Here is a 13,845-nt window from a genome sequence, read left to right on the forward strand (position 1 = left end):
TGAGATGGATAAAACTAGGTGGATTTTGATTCTTAATTTATATCCCACAAACACAATATTAATATTAATGGTGTGTTTAGACCAGTGGTTCTTAACATGGGTTCGATCGAACCCTAGGGGTTCGGTGAGTCGGTCTCATGGGTTCGCAGAGGTCCACCCCTCAGTCGAGTCTGCAGTTAGTGGGCACAGTCATTGAAAGCATCCTGCTCTGAGATTTCCTACCATGCACTGTGTTGGATTTGTTATTTGAACAAGGTGATATTAATGCACAATTCATTTCATTTCATCGTGCACCAGTAAAAAAAAAAAAAAAAAAAAAATCATATTTTATTTTTTACCATTCGGTGAATGAGCATATGAAACTGGTGGGGTTTGGTGCCTCCGACAAGATTAAGAACCACTGGTTTAGACTAATGGGGCTGCATAGAACATATTATGGTCAAGAGATGTTTTGGTTTGAATTCTCTTTTAAGATATCAAATTTATTTTAGACAAAATATTAACATGTTACAGCAGAAAATGAAAGTATTCCTTTAAATATAAGAAAACAAATGTACTTAAATAACAAATCATTTGAAATGTGATGCACATAAACTAAGAAAATTATTCTTAAATGAAAGTAAAAAAAAACAAATAAACAAACAAAAAAAAAACAATTCCAATGACTTATAAGTCTTGTATACCTGGAATGTACTTGGGTAGGTCAGTTTTTATTTACCACAAATATAGCACATTTTGAAATGACATTTCTGGGACCATATCAAGTTTAGCACAGCAACACTTACAGTACGAGCCCCTAGTAATTGCTCAAAATGTGTTTAAATGCCACAATTTTGTGAAATCAACGAACGCATATGACTTTTTTCATTTCTGAGCTACTTTATCCCCCAAAGGTAATTTTGGCATTGTAAATGGAAGTAAATGGAAATATTTCAAATATTTTTTTTTCTGAAAGGCCTCCTCAAGTGTTTATTTGTTCCCACTTTGAGCAGCTCATGTTCATGAGGAAAATCTATTGTGCGTGAATGTCCCCTCTCAAAATACACACCCGCGTCACAGCCAATCACACTGTGCTTGTGTTTTTCTGCTTGTGACAGGTCCACGCCATCTTCAATGTCAGCGCTGTCACCATTGCTCCCAAATGCTGCACAAGTGAGTCTTTACTTGTTTCAGTGGAGCACACCAAATTGTTTCAACTTATCTTTGGACCATGACAGCCTGACTGCCAGTCGCAACCTCAAATATTTTTTTCTTCAAGCAATAAAATGGCTTAGGGAATTAAAACTAGCTTATATGGTATACACGTTTCTGTGGTTTCCATTCAGAGCCTTTTATTTGCAATTCTGTCTCCTGCTAAGCAACAGATTCAGACAATTATACTATTTTAATTTTGTGGGAGTGTTTTGAGGAAGATGCTTTTCTGCTGCTGCATATTGCTCCCAGTTCACAAAATTGAATAGGTGGATACGTTTGGAATATGACTAAACAATTGTGAGTCAGGCCTCCTCAGACCTCAGTATGACTGGTGCATCAAAGAATCTATGATTTAGAAGTCGAGTCAAAAACTTTCTTGACAAGAATATATTCTATGCGCCCATCAGTCTAAATTTAAACGTAGCTTTCAGAATGGGATTGCGTTTGTGGAATTTGAGTTCCGCAGCAAACTCCACCTACTGTATTTTATTTCCACCTCAAGGAGCAGCCATTTTGCCACTTGCTGTTGACTGAAAATTACATCACAGGTGGTCAGAGCTCAGGTAATGACCAATCACGGTTCACCTGTTTTCCGAGTTCGGTCATGTGATGTTCGCTAGCTGAGCCACTGGTGATTTCAATTCAATAACTAAGAGGTAAGTTAATAATTAATGGAGGGGGAAACTGGTAGAACATTTCTGAATGTGACAAATTGATTGAACATGCTGTGCCTGGCAAAAGCCAAGGGAGGTTGTGAGTTGGCTGGGGTGCAGCTCAACAAGCTGTGCTTTTGGGATGCCTTATAGCTGATTAAAATCAAGTGGAGAGCAGTGCAGGAGAGTAGAGAATCGAGAGTGCTGTACCACAAGTGTCGGGTTTTAGGGGCTATGTTTCAATCTTCAATCACTGCTACTTCCATATCCCACAACTGTTGACAGGAATGAAACACCTGAGTGTTTACATATTATATTTTATTTAAAAAAAAAAGATGTGTATGACTGCATTTTGAAGTCTCTCATATTGTTATTACTGAGATTTAAAGCATCTTTTGGTTTTTGATATGTGAAGTGTAATGGCTAGAAAAAAAGTTTTGGCATCTTTTTTTTCAGGCACTTTGATGCACTTGGGTTTTTCTCTGCTTAGACTACAGCAATCAAACTCAAGGCCAGATCTGGCCTGCCACATAATTTTACGTGGCCCGCCAAATGCTTTTGATTTGATTTGACTTCAAGTTTCTGGCTAAAATACATTATCAACCTTGCAAGTTGTCAACTTTGACTTTTTTTTTCGGGGCACGAAATGTTTTCTCTTTCCTTGGGAGGGCTTTGCAAAATATAATTGAGAAGCGTGGACTTAATGAATAAGCACAACCTGAAAATATTCATCAATTTTGACCATGTTTATGTGTGCCACCATGTATGTGAAAATTTGAACTCAAGGTTGCAATATTACAATAATATACTTTCAAAGAAATTACACGAAAAAGACCTAAATTTGCCATCAACTATTGTTATTGCCAAGATAACCATTTGCAGTATATCTTTTAAAAGAAATGTGTGCAAAAACATGAATGATTTTTTTTTTTTTATTGTGAATTTCAATTTAGGTGATGATCATGCATTTCGAATTTCTACATATTTGACATTTCTTTGCCTAAAAATAATGTACAGTTTAAATGCATCTAAAGACATATTTCCTAGTGTCTCTCATAACTAAGCAATCTCAAAATTAAGCAATTACAGTTTCCATTTGGAAATTCTTCCAATAAAAATAGCAGATAAATGAGGTGAATCTAGACCTAGGCATTTTTAGGCAATTTTCTGTACTTTATCACTTCACCAGTAACTGTGGTCTGTAGTCCTACATTCCATTTAGAATTGTATGTGTATTGAGTCAACTGTGGCTGATAAAGCACATCCTGTTTCTTCATCAACTCCAGTGTTAGATTTTGAGCACACCTCAACAAGGTCACGACTCCTGGACCACGTAACGCAAAATCCATCTTTGGACAAACTGAGGCTGATTCTCACAAATACTGCAATGTATGACCTGTTATCTGCAAAAAGATACATCCAAAAATGAAATAAAGGGGGAGTGTGCAAAAAACGTTCTCCTCCAACTTATGTAATTCTATGGCAAAGCTAAAATTATAAAGCCATTGAGCTTTGAAAAAATTCAAACGCTTGTAAGTGATCAAAAAAAGAAAACAAAGACAAAACAAAACAAAAAAAACCTCAGGATCATACCTGTTAAGCGGTTTGCTCATGAGTCCCCATCTCTAAATGAGATTAAACTATATCACATTACATTTATACTGTAAGAACATGAACATATTCAAAATAATTGTGAGAAAACATGAAAAGTTTCACATGTAAATGTACTAAAATTGTGAGATTTTCATTTGTTTATTATTAATTTCATAGCAAACCCAAATGAAAAAAACTAATTCATCAGCATATAAATCAATACATCCAGCCCTCCTCCACATGTAAATCCACTTACAGATCAAACGAGCAGCCTGAGAGCGCAGTCTTGTGTGTGTGTGTGTGTGTGTGTGTGTGTGTGTATATATATATATATATATATATATATATATATATATATATATATATATATATATATATATATATATATATATATATATATATATACACACACACACACTCGTACACACACACAGTCTAATCTAAGCAGCTGTTTTTCATTTAGTGACAGCCCTATTTTCTGCATAGAATGATGCGAGACTGAAGAATATGTTAACAGATGAGAATTGTTATGGCTCTTTGCATGGCAGAAAAGGCTGCTTTTGAGACATTCTGCTTGATCATATTTTGCACCTAATGAGCCAAATGCTCTAAAAGTGTGTTACTATTCATTGAAGTCTTCTGACACATTGTTTCATTTTTATTTACTGTAATCCTTTTTCAGTATTATTCAGACAAGGTGAAAATAAACTGTAAGACAAAGAAAAAAGGGAAGAACAAATTGACATATACATTAAATAAAAAAATAATCAAATGTTCTCAGAGGCTATAATTTTCTTCTTTCAAATATAGTATATGGCTGATGATGTTAAAGTATTTGTCATAAATTGTGTTATTAGCATACAATGTCGAGTTTTGGTTTGAACATCTATCCAAAAATAATGTCACTCTGAAAACTGGTTAAATGTCCCATAGTAAAATCATCTCATAGTCAAAACACAGAAGATATTGTTTAAGAGTCATTACCAAAAGGATATTGAGAAAGCAAGCAGCAATGAGCTCAACAAATCTATCAAAAAAAAAAAAAAAAGTCTGTCCCACTGTCTTTCTTTAGTCAAAAAAACACAACATTCCTTGAAGAATGATGAATAATCAGGTCATTTCATATGACAGAATGCTCATTGTGATCAGTTTACTTTTGGGACAGACGTTCGCCACTATGTTGGCGAAAAGACAGATATTCTAATACACTATCCAGAGGCATTGTTGGCACTCGCCAAATCTTGCTTGTTGTAAAATACCACGGAAACAGCGATAACACTCCTCGCCTCTCTTTTTGAAATATATAGGATGTGTTCACCAATGCTAAAGGAAAGAGCAGCCCTAGATCATATTCACTGAATACATTGAAGCTGATTAGAGAAAACGAGTTGACGTGCCAAAGCTTCTTTTCCTAATCCCATGATTAGCCGAATAATAAGAGGCCTGTTTTCCTGCTCTCTTGCTCAATCACACAAAGACAAAACAAGAGTTTTGGCTGAGTCTTGAAACCGGAACTGGTATCTACACTCTCTCAGAACAGTCCCTTGGCCACAGTTGCGGCAGTGCTAGTGTAAGAGCCAAAGTCTTGATGCCAGACAAGCTTTTCTTGAGTGTTGGGCTTAGGTATTCAACAAGAGAGCTGGTTAGTGGTTCCCCGAGCTGGACTGAAGATTAACCTACTGGCACAATTGAACGACTTCCAGGCTTTTTCTTTTGAGCACTTTCTCGGTAGGAAGAGTCGCTTTTTCAAATTTGCCCAGAAACAACCAGATATACGGAAAAGTGTACACACTTAGGCATACATTTCCAAACTGTGGGTGTATACATTTGTTATGATTTTTGTTCACTGAGACAGCACTATTTTAAACACACAAGATTTAAAAACCATGTAACATGAACTCAGAGACTTGTTTAGAAATATATGTTTGAAGATAAATGGTGAGAACATGCAGACTCCTATGGTGCCAAAATGCATGTAGATCCTGCACTAAAGCAATGATGCAATTCACAGTAGTCAAAATAAGCAAATGTGAGGAGAATAATAACACTCACACAAAAAAAACATGTCAGCATGGATTAAACCACAGAAAGCATAAGGAAAGAAATGAGGAAGTCATGACGGACAGAACAAGTCTTTCTCCCAAAATCATTTCAAATAAGAATCAAGATTCTCATTTACTGCAATTCAGAATCAACATAAAATGTACCCAAATAGGCAACACATTACATCACACACAGATGGAGTGCTGCGAAGACAAATAAACACACCAAATAATGCATGGACATCGTTCCACTAGCCATAGTATGCTTTTATTTTGAAATAAATCTTCACAGCTGTGAGCACTGAGCTCTGTTGGACTGTTTGTTGCAGTCATGTCACATAGCTACTAACTGCAAAACACTACCATTAAAAAAAAAAAAAATCAATCAATAAAAAATCATATTCATTCGCTGATTGCAAATGCCAAGAAAACGGTAGCCAATTATGCTGCCATTGTGTGAAAGTCTCCAGCATTGGCACTAGCCGCTAAATATTTGGGTGCCTTCCAATGCAATTTGACATTTGAAATTCAGATTTAAAAAAAAAAAAAAAAATCATCCAGACACTGAACATTAAGAACTGCAAATATCAAAACAATAAAAGGCTTTCTATCAATCTATAAAAAAAACTTACATATTTCATATCAAAAAGAATACTGGGGTGAAATGATTGATCAGTTATTCAATTACAATTAATGGTCAATCATCACATACGTCAAAATCACGTGTTTTCGGTACCTAATCAAATAATAAGACTTCCACTTTCCATTTTAGTGACGTTTATGTCAATAAATAAAAACATAGAAAAGGGTAGCAGATGTGGTCTACAAACTGGTTTTGTGGAAAACAAAACTTTTCTTACTGTTGAAAACGTCATAAATGTAAGAAAATGACACTTTAATGTCTCCATTCGTCACTCAGTCTGGCAAAGCAAACTGGAGTATATCATGATGTTTCTTTTCACATTTATAGATTGAAGCAGAACTCATTGTCAATCTAGTCATTTTAAATCGAAAATCGCTTTGAGTCAAAAATGGATTCAGAATTGAATTGTAATTCCACATAACAGAATCAGGTCAAATTGTGAAACAGTTCAAGCTTTCCACCCCTAAAATAACTTAAGTAGAATCTGACTTAAAACACAAGAAACCACTGGCAAATGCTATTTCTAAAGTCTAACAAGAACAAAAACTAAACTAATACAGGGGCAGGAGAGACAAGCAAAGAAAGATTTCAACAAGTTCCTTTTGTGTTTTGTGAGTCTAAGTAAGCATTGGGAGGTAAGTGTTCACAGGTGGGCGATACGAGGCTCCGTCCACCAAAAGAAAACGTGAAACAATGTATGTTAGGCAACAAATGATTAACTTGAACTTGTGACTGCACTCTGAAAATGCCTTGTAAGATTCTGGAGCCTCATTATATGACTAGATTAATTTATTTTTAATTATTTAAATTTGCTGTGGTTGTTAACAGCACGTCTCTGTATAATCAGATTCGGAAGACTTGTTTATTTTTATTTTACAAGTATTTCAAGTTTGAAAGTGTAGCTATCAGATAATAAATCCCATCTGTTACGGTTTGGCACCAATAAAGATTTATCTGATCAACATAAATATCTAACTGGCAAAAGACAAAGAACAGGAGAAGACAAAAAATGGAAAATTCATGTGTCCGGGCCCCCGAGAAACTGACACTAAGACTACTGAATATAATTCATTTGCAAACGAGTCGAGCTGAATGTAAAGCCCAATTCACTGTGGATAGAGACCACGAAAAGAGCTCTTTCACTCCAATCTTTCATGCAGACAAAAAGCTGCCACATCTTCACCCCATGTGAGAATTGCCGCTTTGAATCTTCATCTGGGACAGGTGCACCCTGGCTAAAAACAAATACTCTCCATGAAAGAATCTATATGTTTGCTTTTCACTGAATGCTCTTTCAAAGAAACTTGGTCAAAGAGGGCAGGGCAACACACGGCCAACTAAGTTATTGTAAGCTCTCCAGACATCAGAAGAAGATTTTGGAGTGCATTTTAATTTATTCTTTTTAAAAAATGCAACTCGGTGGAGCGTGAATGGGGCCTATTCATAAGCTTCACACTGGTGTGAAATGAGGTGAAAATCATCCGACTTCATCCGGCATTGCGGCAAGTCTTCCTCAAACGTCTGTGGAGGTCTGCTGAGGTGACCCAAACAAATCCGCTTTTGAAAGGAGTCAAGGGTGAAATGAACACACCAGGAAGCGAACATACATGGAGAGTCCTCTCTCTGACATGTTCTTTTTACAAAGTTTCCATCGCATGGTTCCTTCCTTGTGGTCCCTGAAAATGCTATGCGAAACAACAACGTTCCTCAAACAGACAATGCGGTGGTGCAGGCAATGAACTCAACGCACTTCACAGCTTTGGTGAACAGTGACAAACTCTTCTTCTTCGAAAACGTCATGCTACTTGCGGTCAAATTAAATGTAAAACTCAAAGAATTACACTTTGTGCAACCATAGAACCGAGACCTTCAGTTCACTAGCTAACGGCTCACACTAAATTGTAGGGAGAGTACAAAAACAGCCTGAAAGATCCTTGTTGGTCCAGTCGTTAGAATTTAGCCCTTTCACCAAAATGGCCTGGGTTTGACCCATGGTTGAGTCCAGTTGAAAGGGGGACTTTTGCTTGTAGGCTAATCTTGAAAGCTCACATATACAATAATTAGCTTCTAGAAGACTAGTAGAACTACACCAAAATATCAATATACAAACAAGGAAGCAGAACAAGTCTTATCTACTCTCTCCATTGCTTTTTTTGCATTGATTGCATTTTTAAATAATCTTAGATGTGCTCGCATAGAGAGGCTCCTTTGCACAGCTATGTAACAGTTTGACTCCACAGTCTTCAATTGGATTCAACTAGTAAGCGTGCCATAGATCAAGAAGGCCAAGCAAGAGAGGATCAAAGTGACACAACTGCCGAGCTCAAGTCATTTATAGTTTTGTGCATTACTGAAGAAGCCTAATCTTACAAACCCATGAACATAATACTGCATAACAGTATTCATTAGTATTTTAGGCTCGGCAAAGAACGATTAATACTAGAACAGTAATGATGAGCTGAGAGACGTTGAAACTTGTCAATTAACTTTTACATTAAACTGAATGTTTTTATGACATGAAAAAATGGATGGATGGATGGATGGATTTATTATGTTGTCCTACACCATTCAATTACAAGGAACATTTTTTGTTGTTGTTTGCAAGAAAGGACAGCTAGAACACATTGATAGCAGTTCATTTCTTTGTGAACCCTGAACTAGTTCAATTCATAGTTACAGTGAACATCATGGATTCCAATAAATACTATTAGTGTATTATTATATATTATAATATATTAATAGACCCTATGTGACAATTAATAACTTCTAAAGAACATGCTAAACAACAGTACCCAATGACACGTAGAGTAAGTCTGCAGCAGAAAGCTATCGCATTTGATAGCATCTGAGTGCGGTATATTTATCAAAGTGACAGCAGGATGCAGGGGATCCAACAGAACCACTTACTCACTAATGGCTTACACAGCCATGGATCATTATCCATCACAGCATAGCACAGCATAACTGTGCACTGTAAAGCACAATGCTGCCAATGCGGCTAACCACTCAGCAGCAACAGCACTACACCCAATCCACTGCAGTAAGAGTTGTGTAGAAGCCTGATTAGCTCCCTTTCAGAAATGTTTCTTAAGTTTCATTTCAAATATATTCATGAGGACTACCTTTGCTACAAGTGTGGTATTCTGAATTTAGTGGCCTTTTGGCAACTTTGATTTTTCTGATCCAGCATTTTAAACAAATGTAACAGGCAGTGCATGTTTAGCTTTCGTTGTCTGGTTCGTGTAAAATTTACTACTGTACTTAAGTGTATTGTACTGGCTATTGTAAAAGTTATTGTAAAGTTAAGAATAACATCAAAACAATGTCAATGTGAACGGTTGTTTATCTATGTGTGCCTTGTAATTGGCAGGCAACCAGTACAGGGTGTACCCAGCTTATCGGCCAAAGACAGCTGGGTTAGGCTCCAGCACACCCGCTACCCCAGTGAGGATAAGAGCTCCAGATAACGGATAGACGGATATTTTATTGCAGCCAAGTGTGAAGAAAAAAAAATACACATTCCAAATCTTCATCCATGGTTCTCAGTCACAGAAGGGTGAATAACGCCTTCTGGGGAGTGAGCAAAGTTCTGCCTCAGCTAGAGGTGTTTGTGTATTTCAGGGTCCTAGTGGGACAAGAACACAGCGAGATCGATAAGTGATTTGGCATCCAAAATTATGCAGTATGTGCTGTGTGGGGAAAAGGAGTCTCAGACAAAAAGAGACATACCAAATCTCACCTTGGTGCCTTTTACGTCCAAAACATTTTGGTGGCCGAGGCTAGTAGAACTGAGCTGGAACTGATATGGGGGGAGAAATCATATTAACCCGTAGGTGTAGATGGTTGTACAGGTCCCAAGAGTGTTGAGTCATCAACGTCTCAGACATCCTTTGTCTTTGAGAGTTAGGTTAATACTGTACTATTCAAGGTGCTTAAGGCCTTTGCTTTAAGGAATGCTCTACACTGGGGTATACTGTAGACTGATTCCCATTCTTAATGTCTTTCAACATAGCCCTTCAAAAGTTGGACCGACTTGAACTTTTATCCATCCATTTTCTGTAGCTGCTTATCCTCATTAGGGTCGCAGGCCTGCTGGTGCCTATCCCTGCTGTCTATGGGCAGTAGGCAGGGGATACCCTGTACTGGTAGCCAGCCAATCACAGGCCACACAGAGACGAACAACCAATCACGCATCCAATCACACCTAAGGACGATTTAAGTGTCCAATAAAATAAACAAACAAAATAAAATAAGATTTTGGGACATTTTATATCGATCCTGACTTGTAGTAAATGAGAATGTTGATTATCCTGTGAATCAATTTGTTTGACACACCTTTATTTTTAATGAGTTGATAGGAGAGCAGGGGGCAGATAGATACCTTGATGTTCCTAATTGGATGAACAGGTTTTACATGCTTTTCAAGAATGAAATGCAGAAGAGAAATCCATGAGCAAGTAATATTAAATTTTACACAAATGAGAAAACATAAAAATGACTTTCAGTCAGTTCCATTTCATGGCAAACAGTTTAATGTAAAGCATGTGTTTTAACAAAGCAACTGGTATGAAATGGGCATTGAACTACTGTGAATTGTGCACAATATTTGTGCAACAGTTGGCTGATGGACCGCATATTTGGCAGTTAAGCTGAAAAATACAACAGTGGTGAGAAATGACATTGGGTTCATGAAAATAGAAGAATAGCAGCGATCCATCTGTTACTTTAGGCAAAAAAAAAAAAAAATAGGGACGGTTTAATTGTTCGGCCAATTAAAATTCAGAGGGACAGAGGGAGAGATCAGAAAAGAGAGTGATAGCGCAGCATGATGAGAGCCCCTGTGAAGAGAGTGTGATTTCGCAGGCCAAGTGTGAATGCTTAACAAGGCTGAGTGAGCGAGGTGAGAGCAGTGCCCGAGGTGAGAGAGGGTTGTTCTGGTGGAGGCAACGGTTCTGGGCCCAATGGGTGGAGGGTGACTGATCTGGGGGAAGGTGTGCAGAAGGGTACAAAGAGAGGGCATGAGATCACAGCGTGTTATTATTTTGTCAGATCTACTTACAACTGTGTACAATAAGTGCAGCGTGTGTGCATATGAGGTGCCATTTAACTCAAACAAAAATCTCTCACAGTCACGAAAAAAAACCTCACACGGTAGTCTCATTAATATTGCGTTTATGGAAAAGGACTTAAAGCAATTGACTCTTCAACTTATGAGCAGCACTATTTTGGGAAAAAAAAAAAACATCACTTGAAGACTAGTGGGCGAATTGATTGGTAACATTTACTGTAGTTCAGAAGTATGCATTCAATAGAGTAAACAAAACACATTCAAATAATTGTGGCCTGTTAATTAAAAGATGGATCAGTAGCAACTGTAACCCTTTCTGGCTGCAAACATCAAAGCTAAATGTAATAAATTATTTTTTGCCTTGTAAACTGCCTGAAAAATAGCTGCGGACACTGCCTGACACTTGTGCATTGCCGGTGATGGCAGCATCCCACTACCGAACCGAGCAACCTGGGCAAATAGCCAAAAGGCTAGCTGTTAGCCACAAGCCGCTACTGCCCACAATTAATGAGAACAGCTGTTGAAAATCAACACGTTTACCATTAGCTGCTTTGATGAATAGATCTGACTGATAAGTAGCTTGTCATTGCTGTATTTTTTTTTACATTCAGTCTGGTTCTGTCAGTAAATAAGGCAGGTAGACTTCAAGCATGTAATGATGTAGATACGATCGCTCCCTTTGGCAAATAGATGTGGTCTTTTAAACGTAACAAAAGCTATATTGCAGATAGACGCACTGTGAAGCTTCCTGCATGCCAAAAAGACACTTTAACAGTGAATGCACATTCTACGGGCACTCTTTGGACGTCGACCTACAGCAGCACACATATATACGATTGTCGGGCTGGTGTTAGGTGTCACATGTCTTTTAGGAGTGCCCGTTAGCTGATTGACCGATTGCCTGGCCAGTCAGTTTAGAACAATACTTTATCTTCCGTCGTAGGTCTCCCACTGAAGTTCACATGCTTTTGCGGCTAAAAGAGTGGCGAGAAGGAAAGAAAGCTTTTGGGATCCTTTCATCTTTTGTCTCAAACAAAAAAAATAAAATTAAAAAAAACTATGGTGTAGAAGCAAGGTAAAATGTTGTTACAAAAGGAGTGTTTTTGCAGCTGAGGTACAAGGAAAATGTGGCTGCTGGACATTGAAAAAGAAAAAAAATCCAAGCCCTGATCGTTCCTACCCAAACGACCTCAGAGGAAACATGATGACATAAGCCTCACTGATTGTGACTGTGTTTACTTGTCCTGCAGGGCACTGCAACACCGGAACCTTTTTGCTTCCACAGCACTTTTCCACAGAGACTGTCGAAGCTAATTTAATTACGCAGGCACTTTTGTTGGAGCTCTGCGTTACGTATTTGTATGCTAATCAACTTGTGCGTCTAACCTATGAATAGTAAACCATTATATTTGCATGCTGGAACACACAGATGGGTTTCCCATAATATAAGCTAATGAATTTGATTATGGCCTGTATATTTAACTTACAATTAATATTTAATGGGCCAAACCGCACAATGGGGAAAATAGACTATCCATATTTTAAGAGGCAAATTGAAACATCTTGCACAGTTTGAATGAGTCAGGTGTGACCGTTACTGTGTATTTGATTGAGCAGGGTTTGTGTTAAGCAATTTGAGACACTCTGATAAGAGTGGAGGTCAATTTGAGGAACTACTCTATTTTCCTCTCTTCCTTGTCCTTGATTAAAATGGCATTGTCTGCATTTAAACTATTGACCCTTGAAAACAATTACCTCCGAGCCATATTTTGAGGATCTGGGGGTAAACTGAGTAACAATTCAATAAAAAATTGTAATAGACCAGGGGTGCCTAAACCTTTTTGTCCTAAGATCTACGACTGACAAACGTGAACATTTTTGTTTTTAACCGATGCAAACTCACAATAATGATTGTGCTTGCTTGCATCTTGAAAATGCTATGTCACTCAGACGTGAATGTTTATTTAAGTAGTCCCATAATACATTTCACTGAGTTCAATACCAGAAATATCTTTATAAGATGTTCTGTAATGTATTTTTACTTTATCTGTATTATTTGAGTCATTACTAGTTTGAAAGTTTGCTGTGAGTAAGAAGTGTAATTTCATTTAAATACCAATTTTTTCTTACTGGTGCCATTTGCCATCACATTAAGTGGTACCTCCAGAATTGTCACGTTCCCTATGTTTTGAAGCTTCTCCATAAAAATAGGTACCTATTGGTGACATAAGAGAAGTAACTTATAGTAACGCATAAGACTGCTCACACATTTGGCCACATATTTAGGAGTAACATAGCAGTGCATTACCCGTGTCACTTCCTGTTCCATATGTGCTTCCGCATTAAGTGCTTAGCCTTGTTGTTTGCCCCTGTTTTTTTGGTTTGATTTCATTTTATTTCATGAGGTCTTTGTCACGCGATCTACCGATTTACTTCTCAATCGATCAGTGCAATGTGACTGACACATTGAGCACCCATGCTGTGGACAGATTGCTTGGAAATGTAAGACACAGCCATATCCGAGCAAAATAAATTGCCACTTTGATTTAGTGTAGAAGTTCAATGATGCCTAAGATATGAGTTCAATAAATTCCATTACCAGGCTTGTAACATCATGCGTCTTTTGTTCACTCTTTGCCAAGCTGCTGTTCG

This window comes from Hippichthys cyanospilos, chromosome 4, assembly GCF_059441005.1.
Source record: "Hippichthys cyanospilos isolate Australia breed blue-spotted pipefish chromosome 4, RoL_Hcya_1.0, whole genome shotgun sequence".
In the NCBI taxonomy this organism is placed as follows: Eukaryota; Metazoa; Chordata; class Actinopteri; order Syngnathiformes; family Syngnathidae; genus Hippichthys; species Hippichthys cyanospilos.